The 12488-nt window shown below is 53.7% G+C and overlaps 1 long non-coding RNA gene across 1 annotated transcript in view; it reads left to right on the plus strand.

The window, feature by feature from the left end:
- The window catches only part of LOC145527257 (uncharacterized), a 65952-nt gene extending 62374 nt beyond the window's left edge, over positions 1 to 3578 (plus strand). Inside the window, exon 2 of the long non-coding RNA XR_014069596.1 lies at positions 2742 to 3578. This is a non-coding gene — a long non-coding RNA (uncharacterized LOC145527257). The remainder of the gene's footprint in view (positions 1 to 2741) is intronic.
- The last annotated feature ends 8910 nt before the right edge of the window (positions 3579 to 12488 follow it).

Genomic DNA, 12488 nt, shown 5'->3' on the forward strand with positions numbered 1-12488 from the left:
CTCCCACCCCCCGCCCCGCCCCCCCCACACTATGTTGTCCTTGGCCTGGCTGTGTCTCTTTGCCTCTGCCTCTGCCCCTCCCCCCACTCACCCCTCCGTGGGACCTGCACACAGCACAGACACCCCCACACACACACACACTGCCCCCCCCACGGTCCTATGGGCCACCGCACACACCCCGCACCCACACTCCCCCCCGCCCCCTCCCCCACACACTACGTTGTCCTTGGCCTGGCTGTCTCTCTCTGCCGCTGTCACTGCCCGCTCCCCTCCCCCACACCCGCACCCACAGGCGCACACACCCACGTGGCACCCGCACACAGCACAGACACACCACCCCCCACACACTGCCCGCCCCCCCGCACGGTCCTAGGCGCCTCCACACACACCCTGCACGCACACTCCCACCCCGCACCCCGACCCCGCCCACACACACTACGTTGTCCTTGGCCTGGCTGTCTCTCTCTGCCTCTGTCACTGCCCGCCCCCCCACACACCCGGACACACCCCCGTGGCATTCCCACACAGCACAGACACAACACCCCACACACGGTCCTATGTGCCGTCGCACACACGCAACACCCCACACACGGTCCTATGCGTCATCGCACACGCGCACACACCCCGCACGCACACTCCCACCCCCCCGCCCCCCCCCACTATGTTGTCCTTGGCCTGGCTGTGTCTCTCTGCCTCTGCCCCTCCCCCCACTCACACCTCCGTGGGACCTGCACACAGCACAGACACCCCCCCACACACACACTGCCCCCCCACGGTCCTATGGGCCACCGCACACACGCACACACCCCACACCCACACTCCCACCCCCCGCCCGCTCCCCCACACACTACGTTGTCCTTGGCCTGGCTGTCTCTCTCTGCCGCTGTCACTGCCCGCTCCCCTCCCCCACACCCGCACCCACAGGCGCACACACCCACGTGGCACCCGCACACAGCACAGACACACCACCCCCCACACACTGCCCGCCCCCCCGCACAGTCCTAGGCGCCATCGCACACACGCACACACCCTGCACGCACACTCGCACCCCCCACCCCGACCCTCCCCCAAACTATGTTGTCCTTGGCCTGGCTGTGTCCCTCTGCCTCTACCTCTGCCCCTCCCCTCACTCACACTTACGTGGGATCTGCACACAGCACAGACCCACACCCCCACACACACACTGCCCCCCCCCCACGGTCCTATGGGGCACCGCACACACGCACACACCCCGCACCCACACTCCCACCCACCCCCCGCCCGCTCCGCCACACAGTACGTTGTCCTTGGCCCGGGTGTGTCTCTCTGCCCGCCCCTCCCCCCCACCCCCCGCTTAACAACCACGTGGCACCCGCACACAGCACAGACACCCCCCCACACACACACTTGCCCCCCACACACTGCCCTCCTTCACACACGGTCCTGTGCGCCACCCCCCCCACGCACACACCACGCACGCACGCACCCACCCACCCCCGCCCCTCCCCCCACACACATTATGTTATCCTTGACCTGGCTGTGTGTCTCCCTGCCTCTGCCTCTGCCCGCCTCCCCTCACACCCGCACCCACAGGCGCACACACCCACGTGGAACCCACACACGGCACAGACACGCCCCCCACACACACTGTGTGGTGTCCCTGTCCCTCACTTTCTCCTTCCCTTCTTCATCGTCCCTCTGCCCCTTCCTCCCCACCTCCAGCTTCACAGGACAGGGTGCCTCTAAGGTGCCTCTGCCTGTTAATACACCCTTGACAGGAAGATTTCTACAGTCTGACCCGTCACGCCTGTCACCTGGGGGGGGGCGGGGCGGGTGCGTGGTCAAGCATCCTTGGTATGCTAGGTAGAGCTTTCTCTGTGGAAGGTAACGCTGTTTGCCACTTGGGGCATACCTTCCACGGTCCCTAGTGGTTGACACGCCACCCACTTCACTGAGCAAATCCTAGGAGCCTTCACCGAATCTCTTGCAAAATTCTTCAGAACTGTCAGTCTTCCGGTCACCCCCCATCATCATCAGGCGACGTGTAGAGGACCGATGGAAAAACGGGAGGATTGACTTCTTCCATGGGATCGGATGACCTGAGGAGTAGGATGCTCAAATGGATGCCTGACTTCTTGACGAAAATACGTTGGGGCGGGGAGGGGCAGGACGGTCCACTTAGGAGGTCGGGTTGAACGTGTACACATACGACATGTACATCATACAATCCACAAGCACCTACCAGGCAGCACAGGAAATGTAGGCTTCCTACTTTGGATTCACCTCTGAGGGAAAAGAATCTGAAAACCCGAAACGAGCACGACTTTGTAAACCCACTCTATACTTCATTTCTGCCATAAGGGTGGTGTCATCTGCATATCTGAGGGGATTGCTATTTCTCCCAGCCATTTTGATTCCAGCTTGTGCTTCATCCAGCCCAGCGTGTCTCGTGATGCTGTACTCGGCATATAAGTTAAATAAGCAGGGTGATGATAGAGAGCCTTGATGGACTCCTTACCCTATTTGGAACCAGCCTGTTGTGTTCCATGTCTAGTTCTTACCTGTTGCTTCCTGACCTGCAGAAATACAGATTTCTCACTACTTTTGTTGTTGTTGTTGTGAATTCCCTAACCTGAGTGAAAAGCGCGAGAGACAGAGAGAAGAGGGGGAGGGACAGGCAGACAGGCAGGGGGGGAAAATAATCATAATCATAAAAAAAAAAAAAAAAAAAGGACCTTACCGTTAACTCTGTTGCTTTCCAGATCCAAAGAGACCACAAAGGACCGGAAAGGACACAATGTTTAAAATGGGAATTGGAAAAGACGGACATCCACTTGGTCGCTTCAAACAATAATGCCCCTGTCAGCGGAATAGAATCGTTTCTCTTTTTCTCTCTACCTGGTCCTTCCAGACTTCAGAAACTCTCAGTGAGGATTCTTCTCTCCTTGGCGAGAGAGTGATTTCCATACGTTCCTTAGGGGCCCAGAGGATGTTTCTGTGAAACGGGGATATCCACTTCTGGATGGGAGATTCCTGGGCCACGTGTGTTTGGTCCTTTGCCTGTGGTGCTTCCCCCGAAAGTGGGACTGGATCCTGAAGTTTTCTGAGTTGCCTCCGATATCGGAAGCTCTGTCAGAGGGGACAACCCTCTCTGGGGGGACATTTGCCACCATCTCTTGCCCTTCTGACGGAGAACTCAAAAGGCCCTGTGCCTGAAGCTCTGCAGATGGAAGCTAGAGTGAAGGAGGAAACAGACAGAGCTGGACTCCATCTTAGGCCAGGCTGCGAACATGAGGCTACACGCACGGTCACCCTCCCAATGGACTCTGAACTTTGTGCCCGGTGTCTATAGAAGGGGCATACCAATGGAAAACCGGACACGCACACACACACACGCAGGCGCCTGCCCGCGCGTGCGCGCGCGCGCACACACACACACACACACACACACCCGGATAAAACAGCCTTTGGGGCTTGTACTTGGACTCTCCGTGGCCTAAAAGAATATGCTAATTATCTCTGTCACAGAACAAAGCCATCAGTTCCATTATGTGTATCAGGATATGACCACAGGCCTGTGAATAAATGTCCACTGTGTATCTCGTCTTATAACACATGAATGATGGGGTTATCGGGATTGTCTTTACCCTTCCTTTGTTTAGGTAAGTCTCAAGGAATTTGGGGTGGTGGGTTCAGACACATACCCCTGAGGTATAAAAGATTTTCACGAATGCTGGTCGGGGTCCTTGGCTAAGAGAAGACTCTGCCTTGGGCCCGCTGGTGTAAGAAACTGCACTCCACTACCTGCATGGTCCTTCTGAGTGAGTTTGTTTCCCAGAACGCGTGGCTACAACAAGAGGACTCGGTGAACATTTCCGACAGAGCTTCCTTGGTGGCTCACACGGTCAAGAGTCTGCCTGCGATGCAGGAGACCCGGGTTCCATCCCCGGGCCAGGAAGGTCTCCTGGAGAAGGGCATGGCAACCCGCTCAAGGACCCGACCCTGACATCTAGAAATCTCCTTGACTGACTCCCCCTGCACCGACTGGTTTCGAATCCGCTCCAGGGATGAACCTGTGTGTTTCCTTGGTTTCCCTACAAGTGCCTCTGAGGAAATACCTGATTGCTTGCACCCCAGGCCTGCTTTCCCAAACCCGTCCATCGACATCACAGCCTCCTGAGAGGAGATATGAGAACTGGTTCACTGAACGGAGGATCTGTGCTCAGAGACTCTTTTCCATGACAGGGAGGCCCGTACTAACTAACCTATTTGGTCCCTCCCTCCTTCCCTCGTTCCTTCCTCCTTTCATTCTGGATTTTCTTTTCTTTTTCTTTCTTTCTTTCATTCTTTCTTTCTCTCTCTCTCTCTCCCCCTCCCTCCCTCCCTCTCTGTCTGTCTGTCTTCCTTTCTTTCTTTCTCTCTCTGTCTCTCTCTCTCTCTTTCTTTCCTTCTCTTTCTTTCTCTCTCTCTCTTTCTTTCTCTCCTTCCTTTTTCTCTTTTTCTCTCACGCACACGTGCCTTCTCTCACGGACACGCGCACATGCACGCATTCACACACACACACAGTCACCAGCTCAGCTTTTCATGGGTTCCAGGCAAGTGTCAGAGGAGGGAACGCCTGGGGTCCGGAGTAGGCCGCCGCCCCCACCCCACCCCACGCACGCACCCCTCCGTGCCCTATGGAGTGTTTTGGATTCAAGTGACTTAAGAACCGGCCAGCGCCAGCGGAACGCTCTGCCCCTCCCTCCTTTTCTGTCTCTCTGAAGGCAGGCAGGAAGGAAAAACGCCTCCCACGGAGGAAGATGTCAAGAGATGATGGCTGCTTCGACGCACGTCCGTGATCCTCACATGCATTAGCGGGGTTTCCTGGGTTACGAAAAGGAGGAGACTCCTTTGGCCTGACCCAAGGCGAGTTTGTCCCTCAGCCTCCCCCCCCCCCCCCAGGCCCATTCCTCCGCGCGGTGCTGAAGGGGCAGCCTCAAGGTGGAGAAATGGGGGTGGGGTCGGGGCGGATCACCATTCAATCGAGGCAAAGTCCAAAGGCTCTTCCTTGACTGGAAAGCGTTCTGCATTTGAATGAAGCTATCCCACGAGGGGCCCTGCAGGGGGAGCGGGAGGGGGAGGGGGAGGGGAAGGGGGAGGGGAAGGGGGGACGGGGGGTGGAGGGTGGCGGTGGGGGTGGGGCCCACAGACAATAGCCCCGGCCAGCGGCCGGCCTTGCCTGGCTGAGGAAGCCCTCTGGCGGCGGCGGGGCCACGCCCCCGACTCCTGCAACTCGATCCCTTCAAGGAAACTTCTGCGGTGATTCCTGTCCAGGGGAATCATCAAAGTTGGCCTGTTTCTGAAAAAGGCCTGAGTCACAGCTGTGACAGATTCTCTGGCTCTCTTGACACATGGATTGACCTGCACCCTCCCACCCTGGCAGATCCTTTGGACACGCCTGAAGAGGTCTTTGGCCTCCGTCAGAAAACAAGCCAAGATAGACACACAAATACGTGCTTGTCTAGCCTTGTTGAACAGGCCAAAAACGATGCATGGCCTTGGATTGGAGAGAAATCTGCTCCTCTCACACGCCCGAAGGCAGGAAGTTCTCAGCGGGACAGAACCTGCCTTCACGTCTCAGCGGGACCACCGGGGACGGTCCCCTGGCCCTCACCCGCCCCCAACCCCTAGAACAGCTCCCCCGACTCCTCTCCCCACCCCCCACCACCCCAGGGCCCAGCCACCGAGGGGGGCCCGGGGAGGGATGGAGGTCTCAGCCGCGGTTCTGAGAGGTCACTTGTGAAACCGCCCTAGCTAGGCCGAGACGCCTAGGAGTAATATTGTAAAACATGAAAGAGAACACAAAATGGACTGATGACTCTGAGAGAAGAATTGTAATTGGAGGACATTTCAGGACTGGCTCTGATATTGCATCCCGGAAAAAGTAAAACTCATACAGAGAGTAGAAAAGTGGTTACTAGGGCTATGGGGAGAGGTTGGTAAAAGGGAACAAATATTCAGCTATAAGATGAATAGAGTCTGAGGATCTCATGTAAAACACGGCAATCTTTTTGACATGTTTTGTATAAATGAAATCTTATGAAGATAAAATCTAAGTAGGAAAGATGGAGGGAAGAAAAAAAAAAGAAGGTGAAATATGTGAGGTGATATGAATTAACTGGATGAGGAATCCTTTCACATCGTAACCACATGAAATCACCACAGTTATATTTCAATTTCTTGCAATTTTATATGTCAATTATACCTCAAAAAAGTTGAAATTTTAAAAAAGATATTACAAGATCTATGAAAAACCGTGAAGATTGTGTCTGGCTTGATAACATTGAGAACGTAGAACTCAGGCGATCCAAAACGTCCCCCTGACTAATAGAGTGTTTGTGTCATCGGTTACTCAATTCTGAATTATCATAGGTTCCAGAATTGTTGGTTGGATGCAAGATTTCAAAGCAGCCACATACTGGAAAACTTAGTTTTAATGAGTTTAGTTCTATTCTCTCAAAGCGGAGAGCTCTATTTAAAGATGATACTTTACGTGGACTTCCTTGATTTTTCCTACGTCGGATCAGAGACGGATGTAGTGAGATATCATGAAGTAATTCCCTGTTTTTCTCTTTATAATTTCCGCGACATGATCCTTCTAGTTAGTAAGAAACATTTGTGTTGCCTTGAAGAGAATTAGATGATTATCATAATAATGGAAAGGGAAAGTAGTAGGTTTATGCTTGGCCCTTTTATATTTAAAATATACCTTTTTGGCTACAGTGTGAGGCATAGGAGATCTAGATCCTGCAATCGAGGAATGAATCTGTGCCCTTTGCAATGGAAGCAAACTGTCTTAATCCCTGGAACCCTAAGGAAGTTCCTCAAAAGAGACGGTTTGCGACTAGGTCAGAAATGATAGTCTTCAAAGGCAATCCCTTTAACGTCAAAGGAACAAAATTTACTGAATGAAGAAAAGCCTCTGGGTAATAAGAATGAGGAGTCTCTGACCTATGAGCAGCCCATCAATACTCCTATTGCCGGCAATAGGAGTAAAGAGGACATCCCATGACACAGAAGGACCTGTCCCAGGAGAGAAGCCCAGGTTCATTCTGCCCGAGAGGAGAAGGCGGGCCGAGCGATGGTCTGGGAAGGGTTTAGAGACTCAGGGTGCGGGCACATGGCTACGCTTGCTGATGAGGGGTCAGATTTCCGATGAGATGAGACGACATGGCTCGCCAGCATGGTGGGGGCGTCAAGAACCCCCTCGAATCTTGCAGACCCTCTGCGACCAATGAGAGAGAGCCAGGCACCACTGCTCAGGGGCACAGCTTCTGCTCTGCTCTTGGCAGGTCCCGGTCACCTGCCACCTTCCTAGGTCTCCAGCAGAGGTAAAGTGAGGCCCAAATGCCGCCTGAGAATCTTTGAGCTCAGAATGGACACTCTCTTTTTTCAGTGGCCTGGAGTGTCATAAGCAATCCAAAGGTGAGCGGAATTAAATGCAAGTAGTCAGAATAGTGGTGAGAACAAAAGGAAACGGCAAGTCACTGTTAACAATCTATTTTGGACGTAAAGTTTTGTGAAGAGAGAGACGGAACCTAGCTTCAGAAGGGGAGGGAGGTCCAGCAAGGTCGAATGAGGCCCACTGGTGGCTGGGGACTCATCTGGAGGAACTTCTCTGAAGAAGGGCCTGGGATCCATCTGAAAGCGGGAGTGGGAACCCAGGCCCGGGAGTGAGCGTCCAGAGCTGGAATGAGAGCTCCTGGGAGACTGACTCGAGCGCGGCTGGTTTCCGGGGCACCCACCTCCCCTTCTCCTCAGCTGATGCCCGCAGGCTGGGTCACGGCCCTTGAGGGAGAAGCCTTGGCAGAAGGTCACCCCATGGAGGGAGCCCATAGGTGTCTCAGTCTGTTATTGGCAGTTGCTCGTTTTCTCGGGCTGCCAGCCCATCTGAGCTGTTTCTGTTGGAGGGGAAATCTGCCTGAAGTTATGCCTGAGGCCTGAGCTCTCTTATTATCAAATTAGGCGAATATCTGATACATAATGTGAATACCTGGCTTACTGCCATGGAGTTTCTAAATATCCGTGTGCCGAAAGCTAACTCCATCCCCACGTGTGCGAGCTAATTCAGGTGAACTCGCTCGTGTGGTAGTAGTGGTGAGAGCAGGAGTGGATCGGGAGCGAAAGGACCAGGTGGAATTTCTCGATTCAAATCCATGAATCTCTGAGGACTTCGTGAGCACGTTACACTTTAAGTGTCATTCCTGGCCTGAGAGGGAGCACGAACAGGACTTTTCTGACGGCTTCATGGAGACGTGAGACAGGAGTCGAGATCCACAGTATGCAGCGAGCGGTATCTTTGCTTATAGGCAGATCCAGAAAAAGCTATCAGCTCACTGTTGGTTCTTTCAAAGCACGTAGTAGCTGTGTGGTTGCCCGATAATGTGAGTGCCGTCCACCTAGACTGTACACGCACCTCACGCACCGAGTATCTGTCGGCCTTGTAGATGAGGAGGTGGCTGAGGGGCGTTTGCGCAAGTGACTGGGTTTGAATCTAGACAGCACCCTTTGCTGTGGGCTTGGTGAAGTGCAGGTCCTCAGTACACAGGATTCTCATCCTTCCTGGCCTGTTTCTGGCTCCTCTTCACCATCTGGGTTCCACAAGCCTCATCTTTAGCAGCACCGGTGTGCTCTTACCACAAACCTCCGAACAGCACGTTCTTTCAAGGTGCCTCCTCGTCCTTCACCGCTGGTGCTGGGCTCAGACCGTCCCCTGCCCCACGGCCCTTTCCCGGGCCTTTCCTTTTCACTCTCCCGTGGCTAGAGCTCTGACCCATCCTCCAAGCGCGAGGCCTCTTCTCACTATTTCGCATTCCAGGCAAGCCTACTTATTCTGGGAGTTATTCCCCCTTGATACTTTCTGTCTATAACCAGGACCAGGACCAAGCACACAAATCTCTTTCCACGCAACCCCTTCTTGACGCTCAGCTCTGCCGGGCGTGTTGGTGCTGACTCTCGTACGGATGGTGAGTCGACAGGTGACCGGTGACGGGTGAGCTTTTCATGAACCACGTGAAAAGTATGGTTGGCAAGCCTCTGACACAGATTCCCCCATGGGAAAACATCGTCACCTCCTGAGACAGTCCTGGGAACAAAGTCAACGAACAGAGGATTCAGTGCTTCCGGACAAATCGAGTGCTTGTGGCAGACACAACCTGCCCCAGAGCATCCAAGGTCAAGTGTGAGGAAAGGCCTAGGAGTAGCGGGACCGGGGACTGAACAAGTCGGCTCTGCTCCTCTCCCGGCTGCAGTCCAAAGAAACGCCAAACAGGATGCCTCTTTGTTGCCATCGAGTGTCCAATTCTAAACTTTTGTTAACAATGTATACAATGTTAAGGTGCGGGAGAGCCGGCTTTACTGAAACTTGTGGATCGTGCACTTCTTATCCCTGCTACTGTTTGATACAATTAGAGTTTAAGAGCACCCTGTTTTCCAGGAAAGATACTATATAACGCAAAGGTGCGATTTCTAGTGCCACCTTAATTTCCCCAGTCTCTGGGTACGAGAGCTGAACCAAATGTTGTCTAGTATATTTTCAGGGACATGACAAGCTATTCAGATCCTTCCCGATAGATGTTCTGAAAAAGAACTACTAGCTGCAAGAACTAAATCTCAATTTCAACTCCGGTAGAGGAGAAGCTGCGCTGCTGGCAACAGTTAAGATAAACACTGTATCTTCCCAAGAATAGACTGGGTACCCCCAGCATTTACCTTGAGGCTGCAGCGAGGAAGACTAAGTCTGCCACTGAACTAGGTCCGTTTCTTTGACTTGAACCTTTATACGTGATTCCTGATATCTTCAGTTTCCGTGTGCTGCCTGTAGCCCGAGACGTACAGGGCGCACCCCTCGTCAAGGCTCAGATTTCAAGAGTCTAATACATTTCCATTCAGATACAGATAGCAATCTGCAGAAGAGAGAATAATACGTATCTCGTTGGAGCGTCACAGGAATATCATGACATGACACGTGTGGCCCCGCGCGCCCCCAACCACAAGCCCAGATCTCCCGTCTCCCCTCCGAAACCTCCCCCCCCTCCCCCCCATACCCAGCCACCGAGGGGGGCCCGGGGAGGGATGGCGGTCTCAGCCCCGGTTCCGAGAGGTCACTCGTGGAGCCGCCCTAGCTAGGCCGAGACGCCAGATGTGGCTGCCCTGCTGCTTCACGTCCATCTCCGTGAGCCATGCCCCAAAGGCACGTGAAATCATTGAGAGCAAATAGCGCCCCCAGAAAACGCAAAATGATCCTCCTGAACCCCACACGGCCGCCATCTTGGTGGATCCACGTTAGAGGTCGTTGGTAGGTATCCCCACTTGATGCCTGAATAGTACTCACACGGACTCGATTTCTTTTCGCTTTTCCTGGGTGCCCTAGCCAGAGAGATCACGTGGGCCGGAGAGCAAACACAGAACAGAACAGAGCCCCGAACCACAGCCAAGTCGAGGGCGTGCGGAACCGCAGGAACTCACAGAGCCTGTGAGGGGACCCAGATGGGGAAGAAGCGTCCGTGCTCACGTATCTCTGGGGAGGTTGGAAGGGGCGCCCGCCAGCGAGGCAGGTGCCGCGCGAGTGGCCGGAGACGTTTCTCCGTGGGATCTCTCGGGGTGTCGCAGGGTGCCGGGTGCAGGGGCACCCTGGGAGGCCCGGTCCACCGAAAAGCCCGAGAAGTCTTCATGTGGGGCAGGCACGGAATGGTTTCTTGCAGGGCCGGGCGAGGAGAATTCGGGGGCCCATACCTCCAAGCCCCACACGTCTCGAGAGGGCTCCACGTGGCATTCTGAAAGGCCGGGCGACGGAGGGAAGGGGTTCGTGGCTGCGGACAACGCCTGGCTGGAGGAATTCTTTGTCTTTGGCGACGGTTCACCCCGCAGGTCAGGTCATGCGGTTCCTCGACACCTTCCACGGGGCGGATGTTCACAGGAGGAGTGGGGACGGGACGGCGGACTCGCAGGCCACCCTCCTGTCCCCACTGCTCCCCTCCAGAACTGGAGCTCGAATCTAGATGGGCCTCTGACCGCACACATCGCTGGGTTTACGTCGTGCCGGCTTCACCTTCGAGTCTCACAAACTGGCACTCTTGCTGCTTCTAGGAGTGTCCTAGAGAAGAAGACACCGGGTTCCGTACGAGATCAGCTTCTTGGACGCGGCCCTCTGGAGCCCGTGGCTTTGGCTTCAGGGGAAGCACGCTGCCTACGGTATAGCCTGGCCCGGAAGCTCATCCGAGGATTCCTCAGGAGTTCGCGGGCCCCGAGGATTCTGTTTCCGAAAAGCGTTTTCTGGAACCGGGCGACTTGGGGGAACGTGTCACTGGTCTGGAAAATGGAAGGCCGCTGTCAGAGGGTTCAGTGACCTTTACGCTCCCTCCTTTCACTTGAAAGGTGTCTTCTTTTTTCTCCCCACCCCGCCCCCCAACCCCCCGCAACACACACACACCCGACAGCTTGCCTGACCGTTGTTGCTGGGGAGATGAACTCTCAGGAGACGGGAGGCCAAGTCTCTTTCACACCCCGGGGAAGACGATGGGAACGGGTCCCCAGCCGTGCGATGTTTCCGTGTCTCGGCACGGCCGACAGCCTCCTCCTCGTTCTGGGTGCTCCCGTTTCCTCCACCCCCCACCCCCCACCCCATCCCATCCCATCCCATCCCATCCCACCCCATCCCATCCCATCCCAAACTAAGGGTTTAGTTTAATGCCAAACTTCTACAAAGAAATAAGCAAATTTTTGTGCAATGTCCAGTGATCTCTTTCTAGGTTGATAGACTGATCAATGCCGTGGTTAATTCCCACAGTAAGTGGATGCCACCCTGTAAATCTTCTTGGCTCATTGCCTGCCACACCCGCTCCATTGCTGGTTAGGAGTAATGTTGTAAAACATGAAAGAGAACACAAAATGGACTGATGACTCTGAGAGAAGAATTGTAATTGGAGGACATTTCAGGACTGGCTCTGATATTGCATCCCGGAAAAAGTAAAACTCATACAGAGAGTAGAAAAGTGGTTACTAGGGCTATGGGGAGAGGTTGGTAAAAGGGAACAAATATTCAGCTATAAGATGAATAGAGTCTGAGGATCTCACGTAAAACACGGCAATCTTTTTGACATGTTTTGTATAAATGAAATCTTATATGAAGATAAAAATCTAAGTAGGAAAGATGGAGGGAAGAAAAAAAAAAAGAAGGTGAAATATGTGAGGTGATATGAATTAACTGGATGAGGAATCCTTTCACATCGTAACCACATGAAATCACCACAGTTATATTTCAATTTCTTGCAATTTTATATGTCAATTATACCTCAAAAAAGTTGAAATTTTAAAAAAGATATTACAAGATCTATGAAAAACCGTGAAGATTGTGTCTGGCTTGATAACATTGAGAACGTAGAACTCAGGCGATCCAAAACGTCCCCCTGACTAATAGAGTGTTTGTGTCATCGGTTACTCAATTCTGAATTATCATAGGTTCCAGA

The sequence above is a fragment of the Giraffa tippelskirchi genome, chromosome 11 (genome assembly GCF_054371585.1).
Source record: "Giraffa tippelskirchi isolate mGirTip1 chromosome 11, T2T-mGirTip1v1.2.pri, whole genome shotgun sequence".
In the NCBI taxonomy this organism is placed as follows: Eukaryota; Metazoa; Chordata; class Mammalia; order Artiodactyla; family Giraffidae; genus Giraffa; species Giraffa tippelskirchi.